Genomic DNA, 8,068 nt, shown 5'->3' on the forward strand with positions numbered 1-8,068 from the left:
TGGTGATTTGTGCGCGAGGAGGGGGGTGGCGGTCATAATGTTAATCGTACGGTAAGCTACGGTGAGGGGGATGCTTTTTGTGAGGTTTGGTGAAGGACGGTGTGTGTGTGTTACAAAGTGTGAAGTTGTGTTGTATAATAGAGAGAGGGGCACGTGCAGAAATAAAGGAATTGGCGGGTTGAAAATTGAACCTTTAGCGACTAATTTCTTTATTTGTCGGCAAAAGAATATATATACCAACTAAATTGTTTTGTAGCCAAACGGTGACTGAACATCGACGAAAATATTAGTCGCCAAAAGTCCTATTTGGCAACTAATTTTAATTTTAGTCGGGAAAAACTAATATTGCTGATTAATTTGATTTTTTTTTAGACCTAAAATGTGGACTAATTGAAACCAATCTCCTTTTTAGTCGCTAAAAGTGGAGTTTTTACCAACTAAATTTAAATTTAGTCGTCAATAAGTAATATTTATTGACTAAAATATTTTAGTAGCAATATCTTGAACCAACGCCAACAAAATTAAATTTTAGTCGCCAAAAAATGTACTTTCTGCGACTAAAAATTGTTTAGTCGCCAAAAATGGTCGCCAAAGGTGCGATTTCTTGTAGTGAATAAATCTATACCAAATCAATATGGTAGCAAAGATTGCAAATATAAATTGCCACTAAACCCAACTAAACATAAGCATGCATTCAATTACGAGTCATTTTGTCTTTCCCAAGTTCCATTCGAGTTCATAGATAATGGATTTTAGTCTATACCATGATATCCTTTTATGTCTTGGCCTATGCAAAAATTTATCAACACAAAATGTCTGTTTACAAGTATATTAAGCTTGCAAGGCTTAGCAAATCTAACTGGAACACCCTTTTCATCAAACAACACATTTGTCCATTTTTGTGAAACAACTTTCATCTAGGGCTAAGAATTAACAAATTTGCCTCTCTTTTTTTTGTCTATTTTTTAATATTTATATGAATTTTTCTCTAAAATCAATATTTATTTTTTTCAAATTTGCTTTTTCCATTGCATAGCCACCACATTCTTTGTCATCCCCTCCCCTACCGTGCAACCTCTCCGTCTCACCAACAACTTACTAAATCAATATTATCTTTCAGGTCGTATGTGTATATTGCCTTGGCTTTGGGTCTTTATTGACTTGGCATTTGCATTCATTGTTGTAATTATATATGTCTTGACCCTAATATTTAGTTGTAATTGTTGTCACATTTGTTTTTTGTAACTCTTTTTATTTATTTATTTATAATTTGTCAAAGGAATGGTTTTGGTATGATCATTCAAGTCTTTACGTAATGGCTATTGAGACATCATGTTACATATATGTTTTCCATTGTTAACTTTGTAATAAATATTTGTATCTTGCTTAGCTTAGAAACGGTTTGCACCAGTTTGACATTAGGACATTTAACGTAGTTACTTTTAACTAGTCTTTAATATCAAAATTCCAAAATTTGATTTCAGGTGATTTGCTAGATATGCTTTTCTTGATAAAGAAGTTGAAGAAATAGATGGCGGTCCAATTTATGCAGAAAGCAAGGTTACAGGTGTCCTTATATGTATTATAGGAAACTATTTAATTGTTATGATTATGTTTTATCTATTGTCCAAACGCGAATAACCTGATAGCTCCTACAGTTTGTCATGTAGGCTGTAGTGGTATTGCTCAATTCATGTAAGTACTGTCTTCCCATTGGCCTAATTTATTTTATACATGTAAGTCATGTTTGTTTGGGCGGACTGGATTAGCATTCCCATGACTAATAGTCCTAGGACTACGAATTCGTTAGATTATGTATCCTATCTTAACTAATAGTCAAGTTTAAAATAATTAGTCTATACTTTAATTGTTTAACCAAACATCGGATTAATAATTTTATTGGACTATTAATCCAATCCCAAGCTCATGTCCACCCAAACAAACATGGCCGTAGTGTGTTTTCTCATTGGCTGGGTCGGGGGTCCTAGCATAGCCTTCTGTCCTGTACCATACAACTGGTCTGCCTTTACTATGAGCCATGTAATAAATTATGTGTGAATACAGAAACTGTACTTGTGGAATTGCTCCAATGTCATCATGACTGATTGTCAATATTCTCAAGTAAATTTGTAGATTTTTTCCTCTACATATGTGTTTGTCTATACATAATCTGGATTTAGGTAAATGAGTGCTCTTTCAAATCTTGACGTGTGTCATTTATTAGCACTCATAACTGATATATTTTTCATTATTGCTTCTTTTTTATTTTTTCTTCAGAAAATAGAAATATATTGACGAAAATTCTATGAGTACATCAATATTAGACATAAAAGAACAGTAGCAACATGCCATCAAAAAGAGGGTTAAAGAGCTTCGGGAAAAAGGCCAAGGAATCAGAACCTTCAAAAGCAGAGCATTAATTAGATCAATGAGCATTTTTTTTCCCCTAAAGTCATTCCTACCTTTCCATACAGACCACAAAACTGCCAAGAAGATTGGCTTTGAAATTGATTATTTTTCCAGACTATTGGATTGGTCCCTTTTTTAAATAAGTCAGACCTAACCACAAGCAATTAAAAATTTGATTGGTCACCTGTTTAAATAGCTCGATGGATAAAGTTGACGGACCTATCACAAGCAATCAAAAATTTGATTGATCACTTTTTTTAAATAAATAGAGTCGGCAGATTTAATCACAAGCAATCAAAAATTTGATTGGTCACCTTTTTAAATAACTCGATGGATAGACTCGACAGATCTAATCACAAGCAATCAAGAATTTGATTGGTCATTTTTTTAAATAACTCGTTGGATAGAGTTGGTCGACCTAACCACAAGTTTCTTCCCATCCGCAAGTAGTGAAAACTTATTTTATAGCATCAATTTATACTCTTAGTTTCCTTTTGATCGGGTTAGATATAAGACATTGAGGATGACATGTAATATGAATAATGTTAGAAATTTATAATTTAAACTCCTAAATTTACTCATAACGATATGGTAATAAAATTGAGTCTTACATAATTGAATGTATAACAAATCAAAAAATAACAACTAATCTGAGTCAAATTTTGTAGGCTTTCTAAGAGTCTTGAACATTTGTCATATAGTATTTAGAGATATCAAATGTGATATAATATATTTATAGTAAGATTACATTTACTATGTTTAATTAAAATAGAATAGAATATGAAATAAGAAGGCAACGATTATTTTTGGTAGTTGAATGGAGCAACAGACAAGCACACCCCATCAAAAGAGTAGTACCACCACCTTTTATTTTCTTTTTTTTCAAATTCAGAGAAAAAATATGAAAAAGTTGTGCTTATATGGCGGTGGAAATAAACACAGCAAACAATATTGTGGATTGGCAAAGTGGTTAATGAACTTCTTGGAAAATGGAAAAACATAATTTGTTTTATTTTCCCTCCATGGTTGAATGGGTTCTCTAGGTGCTTTCTAGGCACACGACTTAGAGTCCAAGAAGTCAAACCATCATGGTTTGGCCATTCACAACATCTTTTTATTTTTATTTTTATTATTATTATTTTTTATTTATTCATAAGAAAGAGTTAACAGAGATAAATTTAACAAAACATAAACATGGTGTTAGGTTTTATTTCTTGGCAATCCCGTTTGACAAAACTCCTTAAAGTTGTAATTTTATTCGCATTTTTATTTCAGTGAGGCTACGAGTTGTTAGATGCGAATCCAACCCGAATCAAGCATTTCAGAGAAGTTTGTGATGATAAAGCTTTCAAGATTGCCACTTCGCTGATTATGACGGGGATCGAGCTGCCCGGTCAGCTCGCGGGGGTCCAGGGGGCAGCGCCCCTTGGCGGGTCCGGGGCAGTGCCACGGCGGGTCCGGGGCATTCAAAGTTGCCTGTCCGATCATGTTATTTTTTTTCCAGTTTTTCCATTTTTGGCCTTCCCGCTCGAGCGGGGAAAGGGACGCTCGAGCGGGGATTGGAAGCTCTCAGCATCTCTGCAGTCGCCTGTAAAAATACTGGAATGTGTGATTTTACGCTCGAGCGGATGCTCCTACGCTCGAGCGCATCTCAGTTTATTCGCACGCAGTTTTTGGTCAGTCCGCTCGAGCGGGCTGTGTTGAGCTCGAGCGGAGATCGCGGGACAGATTCTATAAATTCCCGTGTTGGGTCAGATTTTGGGATGACTTCTCCAGATCTTCTTTTTGGTTTCTAGGGTTTATATCTGGGGATACTTTGGGAGTTTTCTTTGATGTTTTTATTGAGTATTCAACTCATGATCTAAAGAGAGTACATCAAAGGTTTGTTTGTTATACACAAAAGAGAGAGTTATTCTTCAGTTGTGGATTCTGAAGAATTCGAGTCTGAAGCTTTGGTGGAATCCGGAGTGGCTCATCAGAAAGACAATTCCGTGGTGAAGATGGGGTTGGAAGAGGCACATAGAGGTTGGTTCAATTAGGCGTTGTGGATTCGCTAGGTAATTGAGAGTATACCTGTGTAATTCCTTTAATTCTTCTTAGTGGATTGTCTTGTGGCTGTTGCTCGTGGTTTTTTGATCACAGTTGGAGGTGTCCAATTGTGGTTTTTTCCACGTTAAATCGCTGTGTCTCTTTGTCTTGATTGTTTGATTGTTTGATTGGGATTGTTATATTCTGCTTAAAATTGATACATAATCATAAATCAACATCTAGGGGATTTCTAGATTTTTCAATTGGTATCAGAGCGGGTCGTTCTATTTTTTAAAAAAATATATTTTCTTTTAGAACGAGATCTTGTTTGATTTGTGATAATGGATACAATTCGTGAAGGAAATTCTATGGTTCGACCACCCCTACTTGACGGATCCAATTATCCTTTTTGGAAAGCTCGGATGAGATCTTTTTTAAAATCTATTGATGAAAAAGTTTGGCAATCCGTCATGAATGGGTGGACTGAACCAACAATTACTGTTGATGGAGTTACAATCCCCAAACCAATTGATCAGTGGGACACAACTGATTACCAAAATAGTAGCTGGAATAGTAAAGCTATCAATTCTCTCTTTTGCGCCGTCACACCTGAAGAATTTAGTCGTATTTGTAATTGTGAAGTCGCAAAAGAGGCTTGGGATATCTTACAAACTATTCATGAGGGCACTCCTTCTGTTAAACGCTCAAAACTTCAAAGGCTCACATCTAGTTTCGAAAACCTTTCAATGAAAGATAGTGAGACCTTTGATGAATTTTATGCGAAGTTGAGTGACATTGTAAATTCCAGCTTCAATTTAGGTGAAAAAATTCCAGAATCCAAAGTTGTGGGAAAAATTTTGAGATCCTTGCCCGATCGGTTCCAACCAAAAGTTACGGCTATTGAGGAGGCTCAAGATGTTGACAACCTCAAGCTGGATCAGTTGGTTGGAAACCTTCAAACTTATGAAGCACATAGGAATTTCAAAAAGAAACAAAAAGATATTGCTTTTAGTAGTGCTCATAAAGTTAGAGAGGATTCTGATGAGGATTGTGATATAGATTCCAAGATTATGGCTGCTTTTGTTAAACAATTTAAAAAATCTTTTTTGAAAAAGAATCCTAATCTTTTGGAATCTACTCATTCTCATAAATCTAAAGGCAAAGATAAACTCAAAATTAATTCTATAGCCAAGAAGGAGAAAGGAATGATACAAGGAAACTCTGAAAGACTCCAATGCTATGAATGCCAAGGATTTGGCCATTTTGCTCAAGAATGCCCCACTTGTTTGAAGAAGAAGAAAGCCCTTGCCATCACTTGGGATGATGAATCTGAATCTGATGAAGATGAAAGTGACAATGAAGGTCAAGGCGAAGAGGGTCATAAACAATGTCTTGCTTTCATGGCGGCTTCTGAAGCTGAAGGACAAACAGATTCTCCAAAGAGGTCAGTTGAGAATATCACTGATGATGAATCCTCGGAGAGTGATCATGAAGAGCTTGAGGAAGCTTATGAAAAGTTGTACAAGGAGTCTCTTAACTTATTCAAGTTGAATGACAAACTCACAAAGAAACTCAAAGCATGTGAAAGTGAGAATGTCAAACTTAAGGAAGAGATTTCGGAGGCCAGGATTAATGCCATCAAGGTAGCTGATGATCGACAAATTCTTTGTGCAAAACTGTTGACTTGTGAGACAGAGAGGAATGAACTGCTGCAAACCCATGCCATGTATGAAGAAAAGATTGAATCTCTTGAGATGTCACAAGTTGCTTTGGAAGAACTAATGATCAAGAAAGAGGAAGAGCTCAAGTGTGCTATGGCTACCATTGGTCTTTGGAACAAAGGATCAAAGACTTTGGAGGATATCATTGGGTCTCAACAAATGAGTTGTGACAAGAGTGGCATTGGCTTTGGTGGTAAGAAAGAGCAAAAACAGATTGCTTCCTCATCTTATGATATAAGAACTCAAGGAAAGGGAGGACAAAAGATTCAACAAGATGAAAGACTTCTCAAACTCCCTAGAGTTGGTAAGGTAAAAGAAAAGAAGGTACACCCTGTTTTTATTTGTCATCATTGTGGTGTGCATGGTCATATTCGCCCTTATTGTTATAAGTTGCATGGGAGAGTGCCTCAAAAGGGTAGAAATTCGATTCACATGTCTAGGCGGAATACCAAGATTCATGCGGGTGTTCACTACACCACGACACTTACCAAGACCGCTAGACCTGATTTTGTTAAGACCAAAACGATTTGGGTGAGAAAAGTTGACTTGTGTTAATTTGTTTGGTCATAGGTTTTTGTGTGTTTTTTTTTTCCGGGTCTTTTAATGTGTGCTTGTTTGTTTTTTGTCTTACTTTGGTTAAAAAAAAAAAAAATTGAAAAAAAAAAAAGAGGAAAAATTCCAAAAAGATTTTATTAGTATGGTTTTGCAAGCTTGAAATTTTTGAGTGGTCCTTGGTACATATTGGAATTGATGAGAAAATCCATTACATGTTAATATGTGTGTGCTTTCTGTGGTCATTACTCATTTTGGAGTGTGTGTTTTTTGATTAGTATGTCTCATTCTGTACACACTCTTGGATTAGCAAATTTTGGAGTCTTCCACCTTAGTGATTACTTTTTTTATGGACTTCTGGCATTGATCTTTTGCATCTCTAAAGGAATTGACCTATACTAGCATATCATGGGTGATGTTGAGTCTCTTAACCACCTACCATCTTTTTGCACCTCCACGGCTTTCCCCTTAATTCTTTGCAATCTAGCCATGAGGAAAAGGCTACCTCAGAGTCACCAACCAGGCCATCCTTATTATATCCATGCTTCTCTGGTTCGGTTTCCATACTCTTGAGCGTGTCAGCCACCAATGATTGTGCAAAAGAAAAAGAAAAAAAATATGCACAAGAAAGAAAAGAAAAAAAATGTGCAACAGAAAGAAAAGAAAAAGTGTGTGAAAAAAAAAAAAAAAAGATTCATTGATTGAGGGGGAGCCTCCGCCTTTACTCACCAAATACCCCTTGATTCCTAGTGGTTTGACTTTCCTTTGTCATACTTAAGATTCTCTTGTCAGAGGTCCGGCTTTCATATCACTACTAGGATTGAATCTAGTATTTGTCGAACTCCAAGTGTCACACGCACACCTTTTATCATGGGATCTATGCTTTTCACATAATACATCACTTTCTTTCATGAGAAATCTTCTACAGACTGTGCACATTGTGTTTTTTTGTAATGGTGCTTCTTGGATAATCTTATGTGTTTTAAGGTACTAATATGAAATTCCTTGCTTGCTCCACCATATTATTTTTTGTCGTTTTCTTCTTGTTCACTGTTTTCAGTGTTTGTGGTTGCTTTTAGTGAGGGGGAGTTTGGTTCATTTTGATATGTTGTGGTAAGGGAGATTGGCTATTTGTTTTGCATGTTGCTATGCCCTATTTGCCCGTCTTGTATGTTCATGGTATTTACATCGTCATATCATTGCTTGTGTGGTTTATGATCTTGCTTTTGTTGTTTGAGAGTTGTTGTTCATGAGTCTTAGTTTTCATCTATTCTTGTTTTCCATCTCATGTTTCAAGATAATCGTGTCATATGTCTATTGCTTTTTCATATACTATTGTGGGACTAATAGTTGTTTTG

At 35.9% G+C, this 8,068-nt stretch overlaps 1 long non-coding RNA gene across 1 annotated transcript; it reads left to right on the forward strand.

Moving 5' to 3' along the window:
* Positions 1-1,484: 1,484 nt before the first annotated feature.
* On the forward strand, positions 1,485-2,067 carry LOC145801011 (uncharacterized). Its single transcript, XR_014341792.1, has 2 exons — positions 1,485-1,740; positions 1,955-2,067. It is a non-coding gene; the product is annotated as an uncharacterized LOC145801011 (long non-coding RNA).
* The last annotated feature ends 6,001 nt before the right edge of the window (positions 2,068-8,068 follow it).

The sequence above is a fragment of the Camellia sinensis genome, chromosome 10 (genome assembly GCF_055761805.1).
Source record: "Camellia sinensis isolate YWXY chromosome 10, ASM5576180v1, whole genome shotgun sequence".
Lineage (NCBI taxonomy): Eukaryota > Viridiplantae > Streptophyta > Magnoliopsida > Ericales > Theaceae > Camellia > Camellia sinensis.